Genomic DNA, 26,852 nt, shown 5'->3' with positions numbered 1-26,852 from the left:
GTCTTGGAAATGTGAATGTTTGGATGAAGGTAATATCCTGCTTTAAAATAATTCTATTTGATGGCTGGAGTTTAGTATATTGTCTATACAGCATTTCATTGACTACGTATAAATGTTTTAGGTTTAAAAAGATCACAACTGTATCCTCCATTCAATGAAATCACAGTTATTCTTTATTTTTTCCCCACTTGTCTATCTTTTCCCATCTGTGTCGTTGTCTTTTGAGCTCTTGCCCAGACGGGATGTAAAATTTTCGTTGGATACTCTTGCTGGAAATTATCGCCTTGGATTTTGAGATGGGTATGCTTGTGATGCTGGGTTTGGGTGATGTGAGTGTGCATGTGAGTGTTGGGTGGGGGTAGTGGTAATAAAGAGTCCTCATTAATTTGCATAAGAGCTGTAGAAGTGCTTGGTGAAGTTATTGAAGTACTATTGTTTCGGAAGAGACCTGCCGGATTCTGTTTATAAACACTGGGCTGGTTGCCTAGAGTGAAAGGAGGTCACGGCACTGTCTGAGCTCTGACCTCGGGAAGGCCAGAGGGCGTCTGACTTTTCTCCTTCTGTCTTTCTCTGGTCCCTTCCCTTAATTCTTCCCTCCTCAAACCCTCTATAACCGCCCCCCCCCTTACCTTACCCGTATCTGACTTTACATAATGACACACTTCCCTGTCCCCCTGCCCCCAACAAAACCGGGTCAGAACCTCCAGGGGTAAAAAAGGGAGAACAAATTTACTTCAAAGTTAAAGCAAAAAATGGACTTTGGTCTAGAAAAGGAGAAATACACGGGGATAGAGAAGTACAGAGATTGGACCCAGGAGCAAGAGGGGGTCATTTTTATGTTAAAAAAAAAAAAAAGGAGACTACAAAGGAGATAAGAGCCAGGCTGGGGGAGGGGAGGGAATCAGCGAAGGACGGATTTAACTGCCCACAAATACTACACACATACATACATACTCAAAGTGCCTTTCCTTTTTGAATGTCATTTCATCTAGTTCACTCTCACCATCAATGAGTGTCCATTCTGGATGTTAGGTCAAATTTTGTCCTTTTGTTAATTTTCAAGAAAACATACCGTCCCCCCCCCCCATAGGAATGGGAAGTGGCTCTCCCATAGTATTTCTTGAATTAATTCACTGTATATATACTGTGTTTGTGACACCTTCACCAAGAAGCCCTGCACTTTCCGATTCACTAGCAACTTCACCTCTCCCCCTTACACACATTATCCCCTACCCCTACCTCCACTCACACAAAATGACTGACGTTGGTATCAGGTTTAAGTGTGATTTGGAAAGGAGTTGCTGAGTTAAAAATGTTAGTTAACAGACTGCCTTTGTTAAATAGCCCCCGGGTGGAGAAGACCCAACAAAAAGAGGGAAGGAGGAGGGGGGCCGAGGATCTGAAAGTGTCTGTGGTGATATAAAGGGTTCCTAACGCTGAAATCACTTGTAATACCTCGTTTCAAACTGAGCTCATCTATAGACCCCGGAAGCGCGGTCAAAAGACTGGGAACCTCTTTCCCCCTTGGGCTGGGGCTGGTCTTGAGCTGGAAGGACGCGGGGGAGAGGGAGGTGGGGTACTTATTAAGGAACTGGCGAGGGCAGGGCGGGGGAAGGGAGGAACAGACAGCTCAAGACTCATTAAACCAATTGTAAAGCCCGGAGTGTCCGCGGCGTAGATTTGGGAAATAAAATGGGCCGAGTAAAAGTCTCAGAGTGGAAATTACCTTTTGTCTCATTGTTAATTACTCCTTGCTTCCAACACTCAACACCTGACCACCTGGCAGCCCTCTTTGGTCCTTCCCCAGCTCGGCACTCAGTGTCAGAGTCCGAGAGCTCTGCAGTGGGCTTGGCTTGGCGGGGGCAGCCCTGGAAAGTGCAGAAGAGGGTCTGGGGAAAGTTCTTGGTGCGGCGGGGAAACCTCTGTTCGTTTCACTTTGAAATAAAAAAGTAGCCAAACGTTCCGCGAGGGCGGCGGCGGGTTCGCGCAGAGTTTAGGGGCAGCGGAATGAGGGTGGGGGTGGGGGTGCGGGGTCAAAGGTTGACGGCGAGGAGTCCGCAGAGACCCGAGAGGAGCAGCTGGGTTTCCCGGAGCGAGGGGGCCGAGGAGGAGGGCGCGAGGGCCCGCGGGGCAGCGGCGCAGCCGGGTCGAGCCGGGCAGATCGCGCCCGCGCCCCGGAGCAGCCCTCTGGCTGGGCTCGGGCTCGCCCGCCTCGCCGCGCCCCTGCCCGCGGCGCCGCGCTCCGCGCCTCCGGGCCCACCCCTCGCAGACCTGCGGCCGCCTCTGCCCGCGCCCCTCCGCGCGCTGGCGCGCTCCGAGGCCGAGCCCTGGAGGAAACTCTTGACTCTGTGCTAGTTCCTCTCTGCCCCTTTCCCCTCAGCCCATTAACCCCCGACCCTCACCCTGGCTTCTCTTCTTAGGAAAGAGGTGAATGAGGACGAGGAAGAGATGATTAAAAAGAACACACACACACACACACACACACACACACACACACACACTCAGACACACACACTCACACACACACGCTAGAAGGGGAATACTCGCTAGCAGAAGGCACTGCAAAAGTGGGCGCCCTCTTACAAATCCTCCTTCCCTTTTGTTTTCTTAGAATTCAAAAATCACCTCTTAACACAGACACACATAGGTACACACACACACACACACACACACACACAACAGCTGTATTTTCCAAGAAAAGAGGGGAGGTGGGGGCACAGAGGAGAACTAGCCATCACATTTTTAAAATGGTTTTCCTGATTTGACGTTTGGTGTTTTGACATTAATGACATTAATGTTATTGATGATGTTTCATGGAGAAAAAGGCAAAAGAAATAAAGGAGAACTTGAAAACGAAATGATCATCATTTCCCTATTCTCCATGCCAGAAATAGACCCCTTTCTTCACCTGAGCCTGAAACAGACTTATTGTTCTCAGGTGTTTCCTTCATCATACGCATTTACCCGTCTGAAATCGCAGGAAATGGTTTTTCCATCAGTGAGCTTGTACTCGGAGCCCTCTCCCGCAAAGGGCTTGATCTTTCCTGATTTGAACCTGAAAGTTTCCCTGCCTTCACTTCCCCTCAGTCTCTTTAAAAGCCCTCACTCTCTTCCCCAAACATGCACCTCAAATAGTTTTTTAAAGCCAAAATTTTTGCTCTCTGGGGTGTTTTTCGGTAAACAGTAACGCTACATAAACACCTTCTTCACTTGCAAGTTGCAGGGAATTTAAATTTTACCCTCGTGGGCATATATATTTCTTAAGGCTCATGGATAAACCCCACTGAGGTGCAGTCAGACACCACACACTGGTGATACAGTTGCTGTGTAAAGGTGGGGCTGTAAACAAAGTAACTCAAAAACCTTAGAACGCTGTCCACTTTGGGCAGATTTCTTCCCAAACAAGTTTGAAAGGGCATGAAGTCTTTGGAGAAGTAGTTTTGTTTCTGTTAACGTTTAGTAGTGATGGTTTCTAATACACTAGTACATGCACCGACTCTAGATTCCTAAGGTGCTGATTTGCTTTTTTCTCTTAATCAAGACCATATCTAGGGTTTATTCTCTACTCCAAGCCTCTGGACTTTCATTGTAACCTTAGCCAGCTGCTGTAGGCAACCAGCTTTCCTGATCTGGGCCTAGGTCTGCTCTTTTGAGAACTGTGCTTTTATCCTCCCAGGTGTTTTGTTTGGTTTTTTAATCCCATTTTCATCAGTCCTAGGATTTTCCAAAGGTTCCCTGATAACGCAAGGTTTCAGGCCCAGAAAGATGTGTGTTTGCAGGCTCTGTGGTTCCTAGTGCTTGCGCAATAAACCTTTCTGTTGGTATTTGGTAGATTTGGTGCTTAAGGCCTAAGACACAGTTTTGAAGCAGATCCTGGCGATCCAGAACTTCAAAGGCCTGTCAACTCAAAAGCAGCTGACGCCTCACCTGTCCAGGAAGCTGGACATTGCAAGTATTTCCTGTTTTTTTTAGCTTGTTTTGATTTGTTATTCTCACCTTCTCTCTAGAATTCCTAGTTTTGAAATATGGTATAGATGGTGTCTCTTTGTGATCCTGCAGTGTAGCAGTGTATCAAGATGTTATCTTTGAGTAGCAGTGGATATGTGCATATATATGTATGTATATACATATATTCCATATTCAGTAGGGGGTATTTAAAAGTATGTCTATTCCTAGTTTTAGTTAATTATCTTTTAATGAAAGTGTCACTCATATTCACATCTGTAATATTGGAAAGAGATAATTAGGTTTTCAAATGAGAATCAGCCACCTTAAATTTTGCACCAGCAAATACGAAGTATATTTCATTCTAATGAGATCTGTAGTGGGGTTTTAAAATTCATCATAACGTGCTTCAAGAAAGATAATTCAACAGACTCGCAAGATGAAAGGTTTTCTTCCTAAGTCCTCTTAAAGCTATTACATTGAACTTACGCAATTCTGATAAAATATTCAAAAATATTACATAAAGGCTAGAACCGCAGCCTCGCTATCGCCCTTGCAACCCTCACTTATTCTCATTTGAAAGTTTACTTTGACTAAACTAACCGCTTCTATCTTCCATGCCCTGGGTTTTCTTTCCTGCGTGTGCCAGCAAAAGATGCGTGTTTAAATTGAGTGCCTACGGATCCGGAGTGCAATTCCTCCTTTGAAATAGGCTGGGCAGAGCGGAATTTGCACACAGCCAGGCACCCTTTATTTACATATATCTGCATATTTGCTCAGGCCCCCGCATTTCGCCATTAAAGTGCTTTCCTGTACGTAGCAGAATAAATTAAGCAGCGAAAACCCTTTCATGCCCCTAACTCATATTTCTGCTTAAAGCTCCCTGGTAAACAAATCTCTGGTCCGATAATAATTACTTTGCCTCATTAAAAAAAACAAAACAAAATTCGAGTGGTGAAAGGGCACTGCTTGGGCAGTACTAATGTTTTTATTTTCTCCCCCTTCTCGCCGAGTGTGTGTGTGTGTGTGTGTGTGTGTGTGTGTGTGTGTGTGTCTAATGAAGTTTGGGAGTCGCGCGCGCAGGGGCGCGTGGGGTGGGAGCCCCGGAGGTCCCCATCCCCTGCCCTCTCCGCGGTCGCCGCGTCCCGGGCTCCCGCCGCAGCGCTCCGAGCCTTGGAAGCCGCCAGGCTCCCGGGCTGCTCCGAGTCCGGGCTGCGCGTCATTTGCAGTCTGGGGAATGTTGATCACCTCACTAATTACACCTCTCTCTCCCCCCTCTCCCTCTCCCTCTCCCTCGCTCTCCTCTCTCATTCCCAGAGTGCATATCGGGAATAGACACACAAAGACATGCGCACTCAACTTAATCAGCCATTTTTTTAAACAGGGCTAAAACGATAATAATTAGCAGAATAAAGACATATCGGATTTTCATTTCCTTTCCTCCTTTCCCAACCCCTTCACAACCAAACAGCGAGACCGCGGTCGGCACATGCTTTAACTCCTCCCGGACCCCCGAGGACCGCTCCATGCCCCCCACTTTCTGCTCCAGCGTTTTTATTTTCACCCAATAAAGTTCGAGGATTATTTTTTTATTTTTTTTATTTTTTTTTAAATGAACCCTCTCGTTTTACTTGGATGTGATCAGCTGTAAGTAAAATAAAAGCAAAACAAAAAAGAGGCGAAGATCGAGTAGGAACTGCAGGGGAATGGAAAGTAAGTTTTTTTCTTTAACTTTTATTGAGTAGTTTGTGTTAAATTTAGGTCGAGTATCGATTATCTTTCCAGCCTGATCTTGCACAATCTTTGATATTTCGCTCCCTCTCTCTCCCTCTCCGCCTCTTTCCCTCTCTGCCCCTGGCTGGCTCGCTCTCGCTCGTTCTCGCACACATCCCCTCAGCCCGACCATCTCTTCCGCTCTGCCCCCCTTTTCTATCTCTTTCCCCCTTTTTTTTTTTTTTTGGCTCCAGGATTTGCTCTGCTGAGGGAGGGAGGGGGCACTGAGGGACCTGATTTTCCACTTTCTTTGGTGGGGGGGGGGTGCGTTTTTCGGGATTTAACTTTTGGATTAAGTGGCGGCTCATCCACGTTTGGCCGAGCAGTTTTCTCTCGTTTTGCCTGTCTTTTCGGGTTCTGTCTCCACCGCGAGCCTGGGGCTGTCTCGCGGCTCGGGGAAGCTGTCAGCACCGCGGCGGCGCGGGCAATGCAGGGGTCCCCGGTCGCCCCGCGCTCCCCGCACCCGGGTCGGGATGACCCTTCTTTTCGCACACATCTTCGGAAAGTTTGGACTTGGGTCGGTGGGGCTCGGAGCCCCTCTCTTCCTTCTGTCTCCCTGCTCTCCCTCCACCCCCGCCCTTAGCCTCGTTTTTCTTCCCCTCTCACCATCCCCTTCCCTCGCTCAAGTTCCGCGAAGGGCGCTTAGTGCGCGGGAGCGGCGGAGGCCCGGGGATCTGAGCGCCGTGGGCAGGGGGTTCTGAGAGGCTGGGGCGCGAGCCGGGGCTGGGGCTGCAGGTAGACGCCCGGCCGCGGGAGCGGGAGGCGGCGCGGGCGGCGCGGACCCCAGGCGCCGACGAGCTCCAGGCAGGTCCGTTAGGAGGCGGGATCGCCGGGCCTCGGGGCCAGGGAGCCGGGAGGCGGCCGCAGCTCTCTCGGGGCGCTTTCGCTGCGGTATGCCTTAGACCAGAGGACGGATGCCCGCCGCTCGGGGTCAAGAATCTTTTCCTTTCTTTTTGGCAAAGGGCAAGGGGTGTGTGTGTGTGTGTGTGTGTATTTGGGGGGGGGTGTACTGTGGCCGGTTGTGAGAACTGATTTATTCCCCGGACCCCCCAAAGGGGTTCCGTGTCTACAAACGAACTTAACCTTCTCCGCCTCTCCGGGCATCAAGTGCGCCTTCCGGCCGGGAGCAGCTAAGGGAAGAGGGGCTGGAATGCGTCGGGTCTCGCCTTCCTTCTACTTCTGTCTCAGTCCCCCCTCCCCCATTCTTTCTGCTCCTTTCTATCGGAAAAAAATAATAAAATTTCTCATGGAATTGTATAAAGTTTCTCTGCCTATGCCCAAGTTACAGAGGGTTCCCCATCCTGTCCCCCTTCCCCCCAGAAGACGGTGCACTGGTTTGTATTTCTTTTGTTACCTGTGATCCGGGCGGGGGCTCCTTTCGGCCGTTCGGGCTGGGGTCCGGCCCATATAGGAGGCTCCGGCGGGTGCCTTTGGCCGCGACTCCTCACTTCCGCGCGGTTCTGGTGAGGTCTTAGCTACCGTTCGATGAGACACCCTCATTGTAGGTACCAAAGGTTCAGATCGCGAACACGGACCCCCCCCCCCACCCCGACCCCTACACACACACACATGCACACTCACACTCAACACACACTCACAGATACACACATTCTCCCTGCTCCCCCCCAGCCCCCACCCTGCCTTTCCCCTCCCCCCTTCCAAAAAAAGCACACACACAACAACAACAACCCCCCCAAACCAAACAAAAACCCAAAGACAAGTTCACTGGCGGAAGATGGTGGATTGACACTGACTCAGACAGAGGCAGGTTCACCAGGAAATCTGGCGGTCCCGATTTCTGACAGTTGCATTTCCTCTCCTTGAGTCCTCCCTCCCCCCCCCATTTTTTTTTTTATTAACTCTGTTCCATGTTTAATCAAGGATCATGTAGATGGCAAAAGGAGAGACAGAGAGAGAGGAGAGAGAGAGGAAGAGAGAGGAGAGAAAGACAAGAGACAGAAGGTTTCTTTTTTTTTTTTTTTTTATTGTGTTCTCCTGGATTTTCAGTGGCTTGATCCCTATAAACGTGGAGTGGTTAAAGCTCATATGTAGTATTATATTTTTAGTTGGGTGGATGGATGGAAGAGTCAGGGAGAGGCTGCGGCTGCCGCTGCCTTTTCGGGTGTTCCTTAGAGTAAGGCTGGGACTTGGCTGCGATTGGGACGCGACAGTGACACGGGCATCGATCGCTTCCATTGAGAGCAATGCAAAAACACAGCCCGGGTATGTAACACTCTCGGTGCCATCAACACTTGTTTTACTTTATATTTACTGGCGAAATTGACAGAGCAAGCTCAGACTTTCTTTCTTTCTTTCTTTTTTCCCTCTTTTCTCTTTTCTAACTGAAGAATAACAATTGTGTCTAGAAGTTGTTGGAAAGGATGGCTTAAAGACAACAGAAAGGATAGATTGGGATCATTTTCCTACCTCTGTGACTGCTTATGTTTAAGAGTTTTTCTTCTCCACAGAGGAAGCATATTAAAGAAGTCGAAGGTTTTCTTTTTTCCTTCCTCATCTTAAAAAAAAATCCTTAAGGGAATATTTGATAGTTTTCAATGTTTGCCGTTTCAATCAGCAGGAAGGCACACAAAAATAAAAGATGGCTAGCCAGCTGTTTTAACCTCTTGCACCTGGCTTCAGTGTGGGGATCATAAGGTTTATATAGTTACTATAAAAAAAACCAATTCTAATATTTATGGGATAAACTGGGGAGAAAGTATCACTGTATTTATTCGATAGCTGGTTGCTTTTGCATTTAAAAAAGTAAATGCATATTTAAGTGTTTTCATTTTTATGGCAGTGAAGATAGAGTCAATGAAATATGGGGGAAAACCCATAAATCTGAAAAGTGAATTGTACCTAAGGAACAAAGAAAGGTCAGGTAAACCAGCTGTGTAAGTCAAGGCAGTGGCACCAAATGTGGGGTAGACAGGGCGAGTGGGCTCTGGGTCTAGGAAGTGAAAGTTGCCACTTCAAGTTAAAAATGAAGGACACATGCTCGGCTTTACTGTAATCTTTGGCAGTTTTTAGCAGATGAGTCCAAATCTGTTCATTAATTTTGGGCTAGTTGGATTATTTTAAAAGATGCTTCACCAGCAAAGGGAGACATAAAGGAGGCTGAGAAAATCGCTGTTTAATATTGCAGAATTTACTGCTTCCATTCCGACCATGAGCCTAAATTTACACAATGAAATTTGATTATCTCTAATAACAATATTAGATCCTGCACTGGATGGATGAGAATTGAGGTGGTTTTGTTGATTGCAAGGGTTTAATGTTGCATTTCAGAATCTGATGTGGTTTGGCCTCCCTTCCATTAACTGGAAAACCCCTGAGGTTTTACAATTATTTCTTAAAGATAATACATTTAAGATTGCATTGGTAGGCTGAAGAAAAGTCATAAAGGCAAGAAGGGAAGCCCTTAATAACTCTTGAGATTCAGACATGTTCAGCAGTTAGATTGGCTCTGACTTCACCAAGGGTCGACAATGTGTCATTTCCACGAAGCCAAATTGCCCTCTGCCTATATGATATTAATGTGCAAATCAATATTTCAGGGATTAAATTTCCCTTCTTCATTTTTTATGGTTTCTACCTCAATAAGTCTCAAGTCTATTAGAAGAGGCTGGATGATTTAAAATCTTTCACTGCAGAATGGCTTGTCGTAGTCTTGTTTCACAGACCATTTTAGGATTTTTGTTATCAAGACTAAAGGCATCCTAAAGAAGTTGTGAGGCAGTGTAGAGCCAGGCTCAACAGTAGAAAGCCCTTGTTCGATTAAGAGCCAGTAGGTATTGGAAATCTAATATATATGTTTATGTAATATACATGTATATACACACGCACATGTCTTCTGCTGCTTTAAAAATATTATGTTAATCACCTATTGATTTATTTCAAAATCCATTAAAGTTCCTTTCTTATTAGTGATTTGTCCAGCATTCTTGAAGACTGTGTTCATTTTCTTAAAGAGTGGGCATAAATTAGCTTGGTGTGAAAATACTGGGGAGGGGTTTTCATTTAGCAGTATTTTCCCTCAGCAATCTTGCTAGAAACCATTGTTTGTGAGAGCAATCATCAAGTCTTGTCATCTGCATAGTCGTTGTCATGGCTATCATTGCATCTGAGGGCTGAGTGATTTGGCTGATGTCTGTTATAGGAAGCCCTCCTCAATGCACATCACATTGCTTTCTGGCACTTAGTAGGCACAAGGTTTCTCCTAACGCTCTTGGAGAAACACAGTTGTAAAAGAAAATATGTGACCTGATGGGAAATAATACAAAGCAGAAATTTGGGAGGTCAAAATAAAAGATTGTGACTTTATCACATAATCTTGGGAAGGCCTACTGTCTATCATTTGGGGGTGTTTTATAGTCAAAAACCATCTGGACCAAGTTCCGCACAGCTGCACGAATTTCATATGTGATAGAACATTTTTTCCATTCAGTGTGAAATGTTCCTTCCTAAAACACGTACACCAGACTCGCTTAATTTAGTCTGTTAAAAGAAATGCACATGAAAAAGGACAAAAGGCTCTTTAATCGCTGCAAGCTGTTTGTTTTTCTTCAAGATTCCTGTCTGTTTGGGTTTGAAAAGTCATGTTTATTGAGGAGATGATTCTGAGGTGTGACATTAAAATAATATATGATTTTTGGACTGGTGGCCATGCTTCTGCCTCGTTTGCGGAACTACTTTTTATGCCTGTCAAAACACAGCGTTAATCTATCCTTATTTACAATTAATCTCAATAAAATTAATCTTAACTATGCTTTATTCAGTGGCTTAAAATATCTAATTATATTCAATTAACTGCTGTCATAGTAATTAACATTGCTTAATTGCCTCTGCATATATTTACGTAAAGCTCATTAGGTGCTGCTGGCTCCTTTTTCCTTCCCTACTTGCTATTTTTGCTGTTGTCAAATCAGTTTTCATCTCCCAAGGTTCTACAATGTCAGTGAGAGGAAATTCTTCCTTAACATTTTTCCTGAAATGAGTGTTATTACTTACCTATGAGAAGGTACTCCTTATGAGTCTTTAAAGGTGAATCCACCTCTCTGCCTCTCCCCCATCCCATCCTTCTTCCCTTATCCTTGGTCCCTAGCACACTCACAAAATATTTGCTGTCATTGTTGCTAGAAATCTGAGAAGGTCCAGCTTTGTGTTTATAAATGAGGAGCCTTTCTGTATCTGCCTAGGGGCTGTACCCACAGGCAGAGATTTTTTTTCCCTCTAAAACCATTCTAAGGGTTAAAGACTTGGCCAAGGTTCAAACTGTAAAGCGCCCAGGGAAAGTGCATGTGAATATGTACAAGTTTCATGTAATTAGTGCTTAATTATATTAACATATGCAAATTGTCAACTTAGAAGCTTGTTGAGCTGGCAAAGATCAGCTCGGCACAATTGCTGTATTGTTCTGAAACAATAATGGATTTCAAGTTGGATTGTGGAAACACATAACTAGCTATCTAATTTAACTCATACCATGGTGAAATTTCATTAGTCTCCATGGAGACTGGTTTAATTGTGCTGACTAATGTTCTGGGCTGCAGAATGTCCTAAAAAGAAAGCGGTTGTGTGCCTAATCCACCTTACAATGACACTTGTTTGTACATGTTTCCCTTGTGTGAGAATTTGCATATGCAAATAAATAGTTTCTCTGCCCCATTTGTCATGGCTGTTCATTACCCATGAAGAGGACATTGTTCCTAGGCTGTTACTGAGTCTCCCAAGACGGGAGAGTGTCAACCAGTCCAGCTACATTCTTTCATAATTTGTTTCTGATTAATAGACCAGAGTGAGTCTCGGTGTCTTTGGGCATCTGCAAAGGAAAGGTCAGTTCTGTCACAGAAAAGAGTTTCCACACTAACTGGAGGACTTTTTCTTCTTAGGGCTATTCTCCTTTTCTTGCTCATTGGTTAACATAATCATATTTCAAATAACGTATTCTTGTTCTAAGAACGCCTCTACTAATCATCTCTGGTTTCCTAAAGCAAAAAGAGAGGAAAAGAAAGGAAATTCGGTTATTGGAATATTAATCCTGTTTTTGACAGAAAGGTAAACTGATATAATTGCTTTTCAGTTGAAGGAATGGGGGTTTATACAAGGGTGAAAGCATCGGAAAAGGATTAGCATTTTTTTGCATAATGAAAAGCTCTGTTGAATAGGGTTCTGAATGGCTGACTGAATGACTAAGATGAAAGGAAGATGAAAATGCTGCCTCCTCTTTCTTTCTGCCTCTGCTCTGCTCCCTCTAAAGTTATGTTTGTCCAAGCCTTGAGAAAACAAGCAGGGGCTCAGATTTCAGCAACTTTATAAGATGCTCTGAGTTTTCATCATCATGGGGAAGTAATATGTATGACAACAGTGCGGCTGGAGGATGATAAACAGAGGTTTGTATGTAGAAGAGTTTTCAGAAACAGGCTAGGCTAGCCAAATATTGACTATTGGGTAGCAAGAATTCCCAGCACTTTGCTGGCAAGAAAACAGTTATTTCAGAAGAAGCCGATAGTATGGTGTGGATATCTCATTTAGTTAATGATGGAATATGTGATGCTCCCCACCCTGCCCCCCACCATCGGTTATAAATAGTTGTCTCAGTTGGTAGGACACTTCACTTGGGAAAGAGTTGTGTATTCTGATTTTTGGCAATGTTAAGTGTTTCAAGTGGCCTATCAGCTTTTGTGGTTGGGAGGGGCTGGTAGAAGAGGATACAGAGTTATTTTCTGTAGGATTTGATTCGCCTTCCTGTCGCTTTGTAGGTACAGTGTATGTTTCATTTAGAGATAAGTCTTTTTTTACAGCATCTGAGTACTCTTGGACACATCTGCTGTAGTTTTCCCTTGTCACTAGTTAGGGCTGTAACTGGTTATCAGTTGACAACGTGATCAGGGCTCTTAATGATGTTTCTTCAACCATAATTAGGGCAGTTAAAATACCATAAGTGTTAAGACACTTTCAAAGGTGGGAATTGGTCCTTTTGTACGTATGTAAATCAGATGCCGTGTGGATAATTATTTGTATGTATACATTTTAAACAAGCTCTTTCCGGTTTGGGGGTCACCACAAATGAGCCATTGAAGGCTGCCCCAGAGCAGGACTGAGAGATTCCACCAGAATTTCACCTAATGTGTTCTGTTGCAAGACTGTACAACTTCTTTTTGCCTCATCACCTTAACAGTTCAGTTGCTGGGGTACTATTAAGATGGTTACACAGAAACTTGGGAAATCAGAAGTATTTTCACGTAAATTAAAGTATAAGGGTTGCCTCTTGAGTACAGAATATTGCAAGGGAAAAGCGTTTGATCTTTGTTATAAAAAGTCACCAAAATTCTTTACTAGGGTCCTTTAAAAAATTTGTCAAGAAATTCTGCATTGTTTCAGAAACTTTTATGGTTAACTTTATGATATGCCTGCAAAAAAGGCTTAAAAGAACAAAAAAAAATAAGAGACAGAGAGAGAGAAATCCACATGGAGGCTGTTCTTTTACATTCAGCAGGGCTTATTAAGGTATTTCTATAAGAAAAATGTGTTAATTTAAAAAATAAATTCATTTATATTTTAAGACATTGTTAACCAAGCACCATGTGTTGTACCTGGCAGCTTTCCAGCCACCATGGAAGTGGATCACACATGGGTTAATAGTAGCTTATGTGATGTCTGCATTCTTAGGAAATGGGCAAAAGCCCAGGGTATTCTGATATCAAGATTTTAGGAATCAGACAGAAAGCAGAATATATGTTTATATGTGAACAGATGGACACATGTGAGAACTAAAAGTGCACAATTTCTCTTGGCACTTGTTTGAGTTATCCCTGATGATATAACCAAGATCTCACTACACTCACACTCTTTGATGGCTAAGGACAAAATGGTCTTTTAATGAGGGCTCAATGGCATTATTTTCTTGCATACGGATTGTTCCCCTTGTGATCTTGCTGGATTTGATGTTCCGTTAATTCCCTAGTTTTAGAGTTTCACAAGTTGCCTTGAAAGTTTGATATGGCTTCGTGTTTGACATATAATCCTCCGTCCAGGAATAGCTGCTCCCCTCTCCCCTCCCCTTTTAAAGGTTTCTGAGTGAAATAAAATATTTGCCATTTCAAGGCACTTTTGAATGTTATGCACACAACCTAAAGATGGCCTTGACATTAAAATCACATTTGGCGAGCAGCTTATCTCTGCTATAATCAACCACTTTAGCATTCTAGAGATTGAAAAAATAAACAAATAAATTTAAGAATTTAGACAGCTTGACTTAGTTAATATGTCATAATGTCCTGATGGTCCCAGTCAAGTTCTGAGTAGGTGTTTTAGCCATTCAGGTCAGGGGTTCACGCACTAGCATCATATATTTAGATGATTGATCATTTCTAATGTTTGCTTGTCCTGGGGACATGGCAGTGCACAGTTGATAATTTCTGAATAGTACATATGATAGCACGTACCTCTGAAGACGAAGTTTATTAGTTCCATTGTGTTCTAACTGTAAAAACAGTGTTCTGCGAGCATTTACTCAGATCTAAATCATTTTAACCAGGGAAAATTGACTTTTGGGTTAAAATATGCATTTTATAACTGTCCATAAAATTCTTTTCCTTCACTGTAAAGAAGAAAGGAAATCCATAGCTTTAACAATGTTAAAATACAAAAACATGTGAGCTGGTGGATGTCACCTGGTTGTACTGTTCAAAACAAAACGAAACAAAACTTTCTAAGGGGGAAGTTTATAAAGAATCTTAAAATTTGCCTGATTGGAAGAATAAACTGAAGAAGCCCAGTCATTTCCCAGAGTACCATCATTAAACCTGAAAGGCTTTATTAATGTCGATTTTCTAAAATACACTTCTTAGTACTTTCCCCCCATACCTTTAGGAATAAAGTGATTAATGCTTAAAATTTCCTGACCCCACTAGTGAATTGAGAGTGAGTCATCCCTTTTGGTTTGAAAGATGCAAACTAGGAGATTGTATACAGACACACAAGCATGTGCACACAAACTTCTGCCCTCTTGCCATGTTAGTGTCTCTCTTTCCTCTTTAGGTGTACTGATAGTGGTAGCCCGTGCAATTTCCCCCTGTAGTCTGAATTTCTTTTATTTTCTAAGGACTGGCTAACATGATCACAATGGAAAGGAGCAGGTAGTGTGGTTAGACCAGCAGAAACTGTCAAAGGGCTAAACCCTGAGCACTGCCTCGGCTTATTTTGAAATACACAATACTGAATTTGGAGACATAATCATTGAGTCAGCCTGCAAGGTAGGAAAATGTCAGGAAAAGAACTCAGCTGGCCCAACTCAAGGACCAATGGTCATTCAGCTACTCTGGCCACTGGGAAAAGGGAAATGGGTTTGTTCTGTGAATAAATACAAAGGTGGTAGAGTTGGTGAAGAGAAGAAAAAGAAAATGTGCAAATATGATCCTACAGTGTTACTATCTCCTCTGAGAGAGGGAGTTCTCTGTTACTGGAAGGGGATGATAGAATGTGGACCACCTCTTATCACTGTGACAGTAAGCGTATTTTTGCATTAAGCAGGAATTTAGACTAGAGACTTAGAATGGTCAAGATGAGTCTGTGATTCATAAACTACCTGATGATCTCAGTGACTTAAAATGCATCCTTAATAATCATGAACACAGTGAGAAGAAGAAAGAGGTTTCTATTCTATGAAAGGAAAGTAAATGAAGACAGTGCTGTGATGTTTTAGAGACAACACATTGTACAGAAAGAATGACACTTAGTTTAAAACCAGACATTCTTTTGATTCTGTTTACTTTGGATTCCTTTTTCAGTGAGTTTGTTTATTTTAAGTCTTAGAGATTTGAAAAATCTCTATTTTTTGGACAACTCAGTGGCCAACAGAAATCATATTAGATCTATCAGACACCTGCGTTAGATTCTTGTTGTTGATGACCTTTTCCAAGTTATTTAATCTTTCCAAGCCTCAGTTTCCTCATTTGTATCTCCAAGTTGTTGGAGAGATTACATAAGACTAAAATGTTGTGAACATTAAAATAAGTGACGTGGACTGGGCCTGATACCCTGTAGTCCCCCTTTATTTTCAATAGCTGGTTTTAATATAATGCTCTACTGGAAAGTATTTGATGTATCTGATAAAGCAAATCTGCATGGACCTTTTGAGTCGGGATTCCCCTCTCCCTGACAAGGGAGGGAGATCGAAATTAGGCAAGGTGTGTGCCTCAGAGGTAGGAGAAAAAGAGCAGTAGCCTTCTTTCCATATTTTCCCATTGACAGATCCCTAGATGGCGTCTGGGATATGTCCTCTGCTTCATTATCTGCTTCTCCATCACCACACGTTGCTTCAGTTCTGAGGGGCTTCTAGATGTTTAATGCATTTTCTGGGGTCTTTTCTAAGAAGCAAATTAGAACAGAAAGTTTTTAAATAATTCAGGCCTTAGTCTGTCCACAGGAACTCAAGATTCCAGACTGTCCATTATATACAGTAATAGGAGAGACCACAAAGCTTATTTCAGTATCGAAGTCGACCCTGCCTGTTGGAAAGCCTTTGAATGAGAAATTTTCCCAAAACTGGATTAGATGCCATAGAAATAGCTTTCTCTATGTATACGTGGTGTTATGATATTTTGATATGCCATGAAAGAAGAATAAATATTGTTTACATGGCACTCTGTTGACCAAAATTTATACTAACCTAGAGAAAAGACCCAGTTATTAATAACCCAGTAGTATTATAGAACCTGTAAATTTTCTTGTGGGAATTTTATAGCCAAGTTATGAGTCTCCTCTTGGCTTATCTCTTGGAAGAGATCACAGGTCCTTTATCTTTTCATAGGAATGCATTATTCAGAGGAGCATGACCCAGGTTCAAAGGTGACAAGATTCATGATAAGAGTTAATAAATTTATAAATACAATTTTTTGACTATCTAAACTGGAATCTATTTCTATCATGATTTTTTCTTTTTGATGTTTTAATTCATAATAACTTCCCATTGTGATACATGTAAGAGACACATTTAAAATTATTGTTTATATTCTTATAGGAATTATAAGTGTATTTTGGATAGTAATTTCCCAGCTTTGCATTTGATTTTTGCTTGACATTTATATATATTTAGCTCACAATCTTTGCTCAAGTTTTTCTTAAAAAGAAAGGCATGGTCATTTATAAGCAGCCCTGGACTTGACAATTCATTTGAAGCACATTTTTTTTAAGACTGAGCATTTTATTGAGTAACTGATTGGGTAAGAGTATATTTCACTGAAAGAAAATAATTAGCATATTAGCACTTCTCATGAAGCTTGTTTAAATGTCTCCTCAAATAAACTTCAGCCTCCACGAGGGCAGCTCCTCTGTCTGTTTAATCACTGTGTTCACTGTGACCGATGATATTGGCAAATCCTTGGTAAATATTCTCAGTAAACATCTACTGAATACATGAAAAAATGAATGATAGTTAATTCAAAACATAAATGGAACACTTTGGTTTACTACAGTACTGGAATCTGCCTCTCCTCTTGAAATCTAGGTACAGGGAAAAAAAAAAATACAACCTTAAAAACATCTGGGTCTGTCTCAGAAAATTCCATAGGGAAATCTATCTTCCTGCACAATCTAAATGGGTTTTTATATTAGAACCATAGATTGTTGCAGTCGGAAGGAATACAGCACAGCCCCCTTGTTTAACCCACAAGGAAACTGATGCTCAGAGAAATTCCTGGAAAATGTCACACAACTGCGGAGCACAGCCAGTGAAAGTCTAATGTGTTTGTGTGTGAGTGTGTGTGTGTGTCTGTGTCCCCATCAGCAAATTGTTCAATTGTTTTCACCTAAGTTGGCTTAACTCCTTCCATAGCCAAAGAGTTTACATTATTAACATGAGCATTATTTCTGTTCTGTGGGAGACTTTTTTTTTCATTTGTGGAATTTTTCCAAGCAAAGGAAGATTTTCAGTTAGTAGAATTTCTGTGATGACCACAGGGCCAGCTGACTGCTCTGGGACTGTCACACTAAACGGCTCGAGATAGGACAAAAATTGCCTGAAAAATGAAAACTTGCAGGAAAAATGGGGTGGGCCATTTCGTTCTTGAAATGAAGCAGGGTGCAGATTAGGAATCATTGTGGTTTGCCAGAAGTTGCTGGTCCTAGAAGCCTGTTTAAGTGCTCACTGTCAACAAGGAAATCATGGGCAGCACTTAAAGTGGCTCACCTCTGATTTATTCATAAACCTCACACGAGCACTTGGCTTTGTTCTTGCTCTCGTAAGGGGGACAGATGCCAATAAGAACAGGAATAAAGAGCTCCTTGCATGGTCCAATAGTGAATAGCACTTTACCTCAAAGCCTGACCTCCTTTCCCGAGGTCTGTGATGCTGCAGTCGACTCTGATTGGCTGTGTGTCCACAGATGAGAGAAGAGGTTATAACAAGGATCTACTCTGTAAACCCCATGGTATACATAACAAGGGCTGTGTAACTGGAACTTGGGTTCTAACTCAACCTAAAGGTTGTGGTGTTCACGCTAAGTGGAAAAGCTTCCCTCTCCCCTCTCCTTAAAGCTGGAAGAGCTGCACATTTAATAATGGTCAGGAAAAGGTTGCTTCTTTCTCATTGAAGAATACAGTGACCTTGGAGGGAAATGGGTTTTGACAATCCCTTTCCCCATTAAGATGAATTTAGAGAGATTTCATAACACAGGGAATTAAGGGTTTGAGAATAAAATACATACTCCACGGGGGTAGTAACAAAGAAATGGGCTTGCGGGTTGATGAGCCGTGTTTATCTTGAAAAGCTTTATTTGCGCCAGTTCATAGATTCTGCTCTGCTCCCGCCTGCCCATGTTGAGGGGAAGGCACCTTTAAGAGACAGTCAGCTGGCTGGTCTGCACTGGGGCAGAGGTTGAGTTGAGTTACTGAAATCCCCAGAGCAACATTTAGTTAATGGTCGTCTTTTTTTTTTTTTTTTCTCCCCCCTTCCCTGATCCTGTCCACTCCAGCTTCCCTTTTCTCCTCTTGATGAATTTGGTCTCTTACTACTTGATGTGCATATATTTACACAAAAATTTCCTCAAATTTTCACAACACATTAACCCAGAAGAGCCATATTAGGAGATGGTGATGAGAGTTAATGATATATCTTTAGATAAAGCCATCCTCCCGTGCAATCACATCAGAGTCATCAGCTCATTTGTCATGGCTGAAGTGAAAACGTCAGGACCAATGAGTGTATGAGTGCTGAAGGGGGCGAAAGGGCTTTTGGAGAAAGACATTTTTGTGCTGGGAGTCGGCCATGGCTTAGATTTAGCTCCAGGGAAATATTGGGATTAGCCAACCCTGTGTCCAAATCCTTAGCATAACAGAATTAGTTGGGAAAATGGAGAGGTGGGGTCATGAGGATGGACACGTCTGTAGACCTGCTCCAGTCTGCTGGCCAAAAACTATGGAAAAGAACGAGGTGATTGATTAAAAGTATTTTAAGGGATGAGTTCCATGCAGCCTCACTGATTTCAGTGAGACGGAAGTTGTAGCTTTGAAAGGCATCCAGGGAAGACCTACAGTAACATATCCTAAATAGGTATACATGGCTATGGTTTCAAATTCAGCTGTATCAAAGAATTTTGATCTGAACGTCTAAAAATGTTTCAAAAAGATACTATTTGAGTACACAAAGATAATATTCAGGCATAAAATACTTTTGGCAGTCTCTTAAGAGTGGAAGTTAATACTCAATTTAAATAACAATGATTGCGGTGACATACTTGTTTCATTGTTGGATTTACACAAAACCCAGAAGCTACACTTTCTTTACCCAGGCTTCACTCTGAAACTTTAATGGAAAAGGAACCGATTTTCTTCAGCTGCAGAAGTTCTTATCTTTGATAGACCAGTACTAGCAGATTTATTTCGTTTTGGATCCAGCGAACTGTTCTCTTTCAGATAATGTACCCATACAACCTCTTGTTTAATTCTATTGATTTACAGTGTTAAAGTGAAATAATCTGATACCTGTTTCCTGCCCTTTGAGTATTTGTCCTCAAAGAGGCTGATTAGTTGCTTTCTCCCCCAGCTCTTTAGCAGTTCTAAATGTATAATTATCATTGCATGTCATTTGATAGCTGCGCTAATTGCTGCCAACTATTGTCTGTTTGCACTTAATGCTGAAACCTGATCAACATCCTGCTTTGGTTGATGTTTGGTGGTAAACTTTAATTAACTCTTATTGCATTGAAGAAGAGTTCAGGCTTGGTGCTAACTAATCATTTACCTTCATTATGTCCTGACAGCTCCACTTGTTCTTGGTCCTAATAGATACACCAGCCAGTAAATAAACCTGCAAACCTCATGCCTTGTAGTTGCTCCACACTGAAATTTTGTTGCTTAAAGTATAAGATAATTGGGCCCAGGTAATTATTTAGTTAGTTTAGTATCTCTAGTTCTGCAGACACTAATCTTAATTGCCTCTTTCATGCTGGACAATTTCATTTTAATAGAAACTGTAGATTTGAGATAACATTATTCCTTCAACATGGTTCCTATGAACATGCATCTTTTGAATCAATACAATTAAGCTTGTCTCCTGTTGGAATTCTTGTCATTATTTTTCCTGAAATACTTTTCCTGTAATGATATTGAAGTTAAAGTAATCAGGTTACCAGCAGATCATGTAAAATTCAACTCAAAATTGCTGGCTGCTTGATTTTAATTTGTCTGACATCAAGTTTGTTTGAAAAGGGATAATATGTGGGTAAACCAAGGAGCTTATAATTATGGTTGACGTTTGTTTGTTTATAATGAAATCTAATTAAAGTTCATACATTTAAAACACAGAAGTTAATTATGGAATTGCTCACTTCACTTATGGACAGCAGTCGAATTAACTTTCAAGCCAAAAAAAAAAAAAGAAAAAAAAAAAAAACCTACACACACATACAAAAAAGCAAACAAAAGTCTCCTCATAATAGAAATAAAATAACCAACTAATCTTAGTGATCAAACATAAATTTGCCAATTTTTCATCCAGAAGAAACTTGTCATTCCACTTTTGTTCTCTGTTGTTAGTCCTAATGTATTTCTCAATATAAAATGATCTAAACTATCTACATGGATTATAAAAAGGGACTTGGATTTGGTAGATTCTAAGAGTCTTGTATATAGCAAGAGGTGCTTGGTAGTGATTTAAGAAATTATACATATAACTTTCTTCATTAAAACTAGTTTGAGATCATGTGAAATCATTACTCAAGGAATAGGAATGTTTGCTGGAATACCTGAGCTGTGCTTAATTTTATGAAAATAAGTTTAGCCTGCAAGGAGTGACATAGTGACATTTTTCAGAAAAAAATAGGAATGTACTTACACTACTACATTTATGTCATATTGGTCATGAGATCATCTTGGTGGGAATCATGAAATACAAAGAATTATACAATTGTTTTCTCCTTTAAATATTTAATTGTCAGTATTTCAATAATGAATTTTATGTATTAATAGACAAAGAAGAAAGAAATGCATGTATATGTTAGGATATATTGTCTTCACATTGCATATGAGAAATGAGTGGAATGGTCTTCATTAGTCTGGTAAATCTGTTTTTGAAGCCAAATATCCTATAGTTATATGTACCTTAAGAAAACCAATTAGATGAAGTTTTTTAAAAGTTCCTATGTGACAACTTAAAAGTATTTTCAACTAAACACTCAGATTGTGTGTATATTGGAGAGATGAGTCAATTATGTTTTAAAAACTAGAAATATAAACATGAAAAACATGACCAATGTGATTTATAAATTTCTAAAAATGATTGATTCAGTCCATGTTTTCCCAAGGAATACTAAAGGGTTCCATGATTAAGCTTTATATTCCAAAGTGTTACTTACTTGAACTTTCAAACATAGTAGAGATTGAGGGAGAGAGAGCTGAAAAGGGACAGGGATTCTGTCCATTATTGAGATGCTTTGTAAAAGTGAGTGTAATTTACACACCCTTTTAGTATTTCCAGAGAGTATATTTATATGTATTTTAATCTAACACCTGATTGATTTGTAGATTAATATTTATTTAGGGAAGAAAAATTAAAAGGATCACACAGTCATTTAACTCTAATCCTACTTTGCATAGATGAGACAAAGGGAAGATGATTAATACTTAAGTATGGCTGGGTAATGGCATTCAGAGGTAAGTTTTTATTCTATAAAGAAAGCAAAAAAAAAAAAAAAGTTGGTGTCGTCTCACAGTATTGGCAAACAACAGCTTTCTAGTAATGCTTTCGCTGATTACCAAGTCCTTACCCTTTAATGAAGCAATCACTACAAAGCCCCAATGTCAGCTGGAATACTAGCAAAACAGTATCAAAGAAAGAACCAGAAAGAGGCACTGAACATAATTACAGTTCGTGTCCTTGTCTCACACCAATGCAAACTATTCATTTTCAATTAGAATGAATAAGAAAATTAGAAATCAACTAGATTGGTTGGAAGGACCAAAGTTTGTTTACAGAGGATAGCTGAAGTATTAGGTCCATCTTGCTCACTGATTATGAAATTTTCCTGAAGCAAACAAATAAAATGAGTCATATAATGGAGTAATTTGGTTAAGGAGAGATTATTGATTTCTCTCTGAGGAAAGTAGCTGGAGTTTGATTAAAGTTGTGAAGAAAACTGAGTAAAATTCCTATTTCCCACATCTAATCAAATTAAGAACTGTTGGACTCAGTGGCAAAGCGTACCTTTCCTTTTTAGTTTTCCAACACATGTGTTTAATGACATGTAATTGTCATATAAAGTCTGGGGAGGTTTAGAGATGAGAGAGAGAATGAGGGAAAATTAAGCTGGAAAGAGAGGGTGAAGAAGAGAAAGGAAAAACGAGGGGCAGAAGACCACTGAGCATCAATCATAGGGTTCTGTTTATAGAGAAGGAAATAAATCAGTGCTGAATAGCTAATTCAGGTTTTAATGAGAAAAAGCAGAGGAAAACAGGGGAACATGACTTCATTGACTTACACGCTCAACGTTTGCCTTTGTAAACTTTCCCTCTTTAAAAATGTGCTTGGTTTAGATGCTTACTATATTTGGTTACATCCTTCTATTCAAACTTAATTACCTTCTCCCCTTTGTCGTGACATGGGTGGAAAGTTTTTGCCGTGTCAGGAGAGGTCGTCACACATTCTTTTGCAGCTCTGTTCATTAATTCCTTCTTGCAGAAGCATTTTCTCTCGTGCTGGGAAGGTAGAAGGGTGTAACAGAAGAGCCCTGGAACATCAGCAGGAAGCTCTAAGCTGGTTAATGCAGTATAATTGTCTGGACATAGACTGGTCTTTGTTTGTGTGGTTCACTCCGAATCAGCTGTAATTAACTCCAGAGTGTTTCCAGATTGCCAGCAAAGAAAAATTACAGCTTTTCTGTTTTAAATTGTAAAGCTCACAAACATTAACTATGCAGATTGCTTTTTACTTTGATATATTTCTATCCTGCAAGGAAAAAAAAAAACAAAAAAACAGAAGCTTCTATGACTCCCCCCCACCCCTAACATCTCTGAAAACCTGCTTTTGTTAAGTTATTTGATTTAGTGTCTATTGGCACATAACAGCCCCTTCATAGTTGGGTTTGAAATCTTTTTTCTTAATATTTTCAGTCCTTTGACATCCACGTATTTGCCTTCCTTCTTGCTAACGTTTTAAATACTGCAATGGGGAAGAAGTTATGCAATCTTTTATGGACTACTAAACATATCCTAAAATAAGCCAACTGCAGCGAAAGCTGACTAAAGCCAACCACCGACAACCAACTTAAAAGACTGAGATCAAAGATGGATTCTACACAGGTACTTTACCTGGGTTTTGATATATCAAAAGAGAGACTGTGAAAAAAGGCCAATTTTGCTACCCTCTTGTCTTGGTCAGCACACCACACCCTTCTAAAAGCTTCAGTACAGTAGTTTGTAATTATGAATTCCAACGTGGGTGAAGACGAGGTAGCAGTGTGAGCTAATACAGCCTAGGACACAAAAGATCTGTCAGTAACTGATGCCAAAAAAAAAAAAAAAAAAAAAAAAGTCCAGCCAAAAATCTTTTTTTTTTCTTTCTTCTGAATTTAACAATAAGGAATTTAAGCTTCAATGTGGCTTTAGCAACCAAAGAAAAGAAGCTCTTGGTGTCTGCATAATACCACTTTGATGGATTTTTTTCATCAGTTCTCTGTACGTGGCAACAAATAAACAAGTATAATTATACTTGTGAAGGTCTATTCATTGCTTTGTCAGGATTAGATATATGTGCCGTTTTCACACTGCGCCTCTCTTTTGTCTTTGCCTAACTCACTATGACATATTGATAGAGGATTTGGAATGGGGAAAAGGCCACAGCAGAGACAGTGGTGACCTTCTGGAAACTTGATATAATTCAAGGATTTTTATTTATTTTCTATATATATATATATACACACACATAATGTATATATATATTTAGGATTTGTAATGTGTTACCAAACTCTCTTGTAAGTGGACAACTTTTAACGCATTTAAAATGGAATAAATAAAGACGCAAAGTCCTATGTGATGGCGAGAGAGCAGATGAGAATAAAAACAATAGGCGGAGGGGCACAGTGGTCTTCTTTCCCAGCCCTTAGCAGAGTGGCTAACCTAGCATTCCTTTCCCATTATTCTGTCCTCCTGATCAGCTCACATTCTTTTTAATCATTTCACAAACACCGCCTCATGGTGCCAGAGGAGAGGACTGGGACAATCTCAATTAAAAGACTGAGGTAAAACTGGCCTCTCTGATTTGGGGTTCTAATGGGAACTCTGCTTTCTGAATGCAAAGGAATGCTTCTATTGTTCAGAAAGCACCCCCCTTTCATTAGCCAGGCTCCTTGTAGGTGGGTTTGGTCATTTAGCAGAGCAGAGTTTAGGCAGCAGTGACTGCGGGACGAAAGCAAGGCAGAAGGAGCAATAAAAGTTCTTTTCTGCATGTTGTCCATTAGTTCTGAAAAAGGGATTTACATGATCAAAGTCACTGCTTTTGTGAATTACTGAGAATATCAAAAAATGTGTACACATATTCTAAGCAGACCAGCAGGTATGTATTGTTCTGAATTTAGCATTAAAATAATGTTAGTTTTTTCTCTCTGGGAATTTCTTGAGAACTTGGGTGAGGTTTTAAAATACAAAATGTTTGGCAGGAGAGACTAGAAATTGGTGAAGACTAAATAGAAAGCAACTTAAATGGTGAAGCACCTTCTATAGTGAGTTTACTTGCTATGCAGTCATTTCATAATGAATTCTGTGATTTAAATTAAATTGTTGTCTTTGTGGTCTTTTAACTGGGACTTATAAACTTTAGTGTAAATTTCCTAAATGGATCACTTTGATAAAAGAAAGATCTTGTCTGACACTGATGACAGTGAAATCACTTAGCCTCATAGTCAGTGTCACTGTGCATATTGATCTAAGTAATTTCTTAATCACGCAAACTAAAGTGATTCCATCAAAATATGCTGCTCACCATCCCCATGGTCATAGTCAATAGCTACAAATGTAAAAATCAGGTCATCTGTTACTCGCTCTATCTGTTCAGATAGTTTTGCTATTATTGCTTTCAGAATGAAATGTAAATTTGGCTGTAGAGAAGACTTCTTATGTATTTGACTTAGTGTCTGATTAATGTGTAGCATATTGAGAAGAAATTGATAAGCGATTTCGTGTGAAGTTATGTGGGAGTATTGTAAAAAGTATCCAGATCTGTGATGGATTCTGTAGTATAGTTTTCACACTTTTTTTTTTTCACACAGCCATAATGCCGTTACATTTTAAAAAGTTACTTCTGGCTCTATAAAGAGAAAATAAAAAGATAGGATCTACTTCCTATAGAGAACTATTGAGATGAGACATTACAGAGTCCATTCGAAATCTGGCCAAAATTATTAACTGTACATTACCTACAACTCATTGGAGGCGTATTCAGCATGTGCATAATATTTCTAGTAAGTGTTTTTGTAGGCTGAGAACTGTCGTAGGGGTATAGGTATAACAGAATTCAAATAATAAGAAGAGCTCAGAAACTTCTTTACAAAACTAAAGTGTTTGAGAACTTTCTCATTCTTGTAATTAAAGTGAGTCTTCTCCCACCTACAGCCTAAATTACTTTATCATAGGAAAGAAAACAAAAGTACATTGGGTCTTGGAACTTTACATTTTAATCTAGGATCAATAATTTAGTATTATTTAGCACCTTGCTTCTACTCCAAATCTCTAGCCTCTTCCTTCCTTTCTCATTTCTTTTAGTCTAGCATATGATTACATTTTAGATATTCTGACTGCCTTCAGTATGTATACATTGTCTGTGCAGATTTGGTAAACATTAATGTTTGTGAACTAATTAGAAAATTATTAGGTTTTCATGCTTATGGTGATTCATCAGATTATTTCAGAGGGTTTTAAAAGCTGCAGGCATGCCATGCAGATAATTAACCTGGAGCTCATCAATGATTAAAATTACACACTTAAGCTTTGTGATGTTTGATTCGTGAGCAATTAGAATGACATTTTAACCATCTTAGATACCAAAACGAATTTTGATTTCATTTTCAATCTATGCAGGTCTTTTGATGTATTCGAAACTGATCACTTCCTCTCTGGTTTAGCTGGCAAGATTAAATTTGATTACAGTAAAGAGAATATTAAGAAGTTATTCTTCATATTTAATATGCCAGTGACCTTCACTGATGTCTTTCCTCTAGAAGAACTTTTAAAAAGGAATTTCTAAAATGCTGAGTAATACGGGTGAGCCCATTTGCTTCTTAAGCTCTCTGCCACCGTGAAGTCTGTGCCATAGAACGCAGAGGTGGGAGGGGCATCCAGGGTGAGTCACTGAGTGCCCATCCCACCCAATGTAGTACGTCGTAATGTAAAATAGCCACATCACCCTTTCTTGATTTCAGAAATTGTCAACCTGCGTGAAAGCGCTGATACTGTTACATTAAGGGGCTATTTGCCTTGAAGTTGTGAGTCCCATTCAATTTTGCAATTTGAAAGAAGATGCTTACCTGTTTCGTGAAATTGAGACAACGCCTATGTCACAGGCTGAAAACAAACACTAAAAGTTTCAGACCACTCACCTCCTGTGTACGGGGCCATTGTTCTGCCGGTGGAGAGATCTGCAGGGA

The 26,852-nt window shown here is 40.7% G+C and overlaps 1 protein-coding gene across 4 annotated transcripts in view; it reads left to right on the top strand.

The window, feature by feature from the left end:
• The first annotated feature begins 4,583 nt into the window (after positions 1–4,583).
• The window catches only part of ZFHX4 (zinc finger homeobox 4), a 177,258-nt gene continuing 154,989 nt past the window's right edge, over positions 4,584–26,852 (top strand). For 2 of the 4 annotated variants that reach the window (XM_032470228.1, XM_032470230.1), the window contains exon 1: positions 4,586–5,658. The gene's annotated coding sequence lies outside the window, so the exon portion shown is untranslated. Of the gene's footprint in view, positions 5,659–7,601; positions 7,942–26,852 lie in introns of those variants that run through there. The other 2 variants (XM_032470231.1, XM_032470229.1) reach the window with 2 other exon arrangements.

This window comes from Camelus ferus, chromosome 29 (assembly GCF_009834535.1).
Source record: "Camelus ferus isolate YT-003-E chromosome 29, BCGSAC_Cfer_1.0, whole genome shotgun sequence".
Taxonomy (NCBI): Eukaryota; Metazoa; Chordata; class Mammalia; order Artiodactyla; family Camelidae; genus Camelus; species Camelus ferus.
Note: the sequence above shows the minus strand (reverse complement) of the source record. Positions and strands in the feature narration are given on the sequence as shown.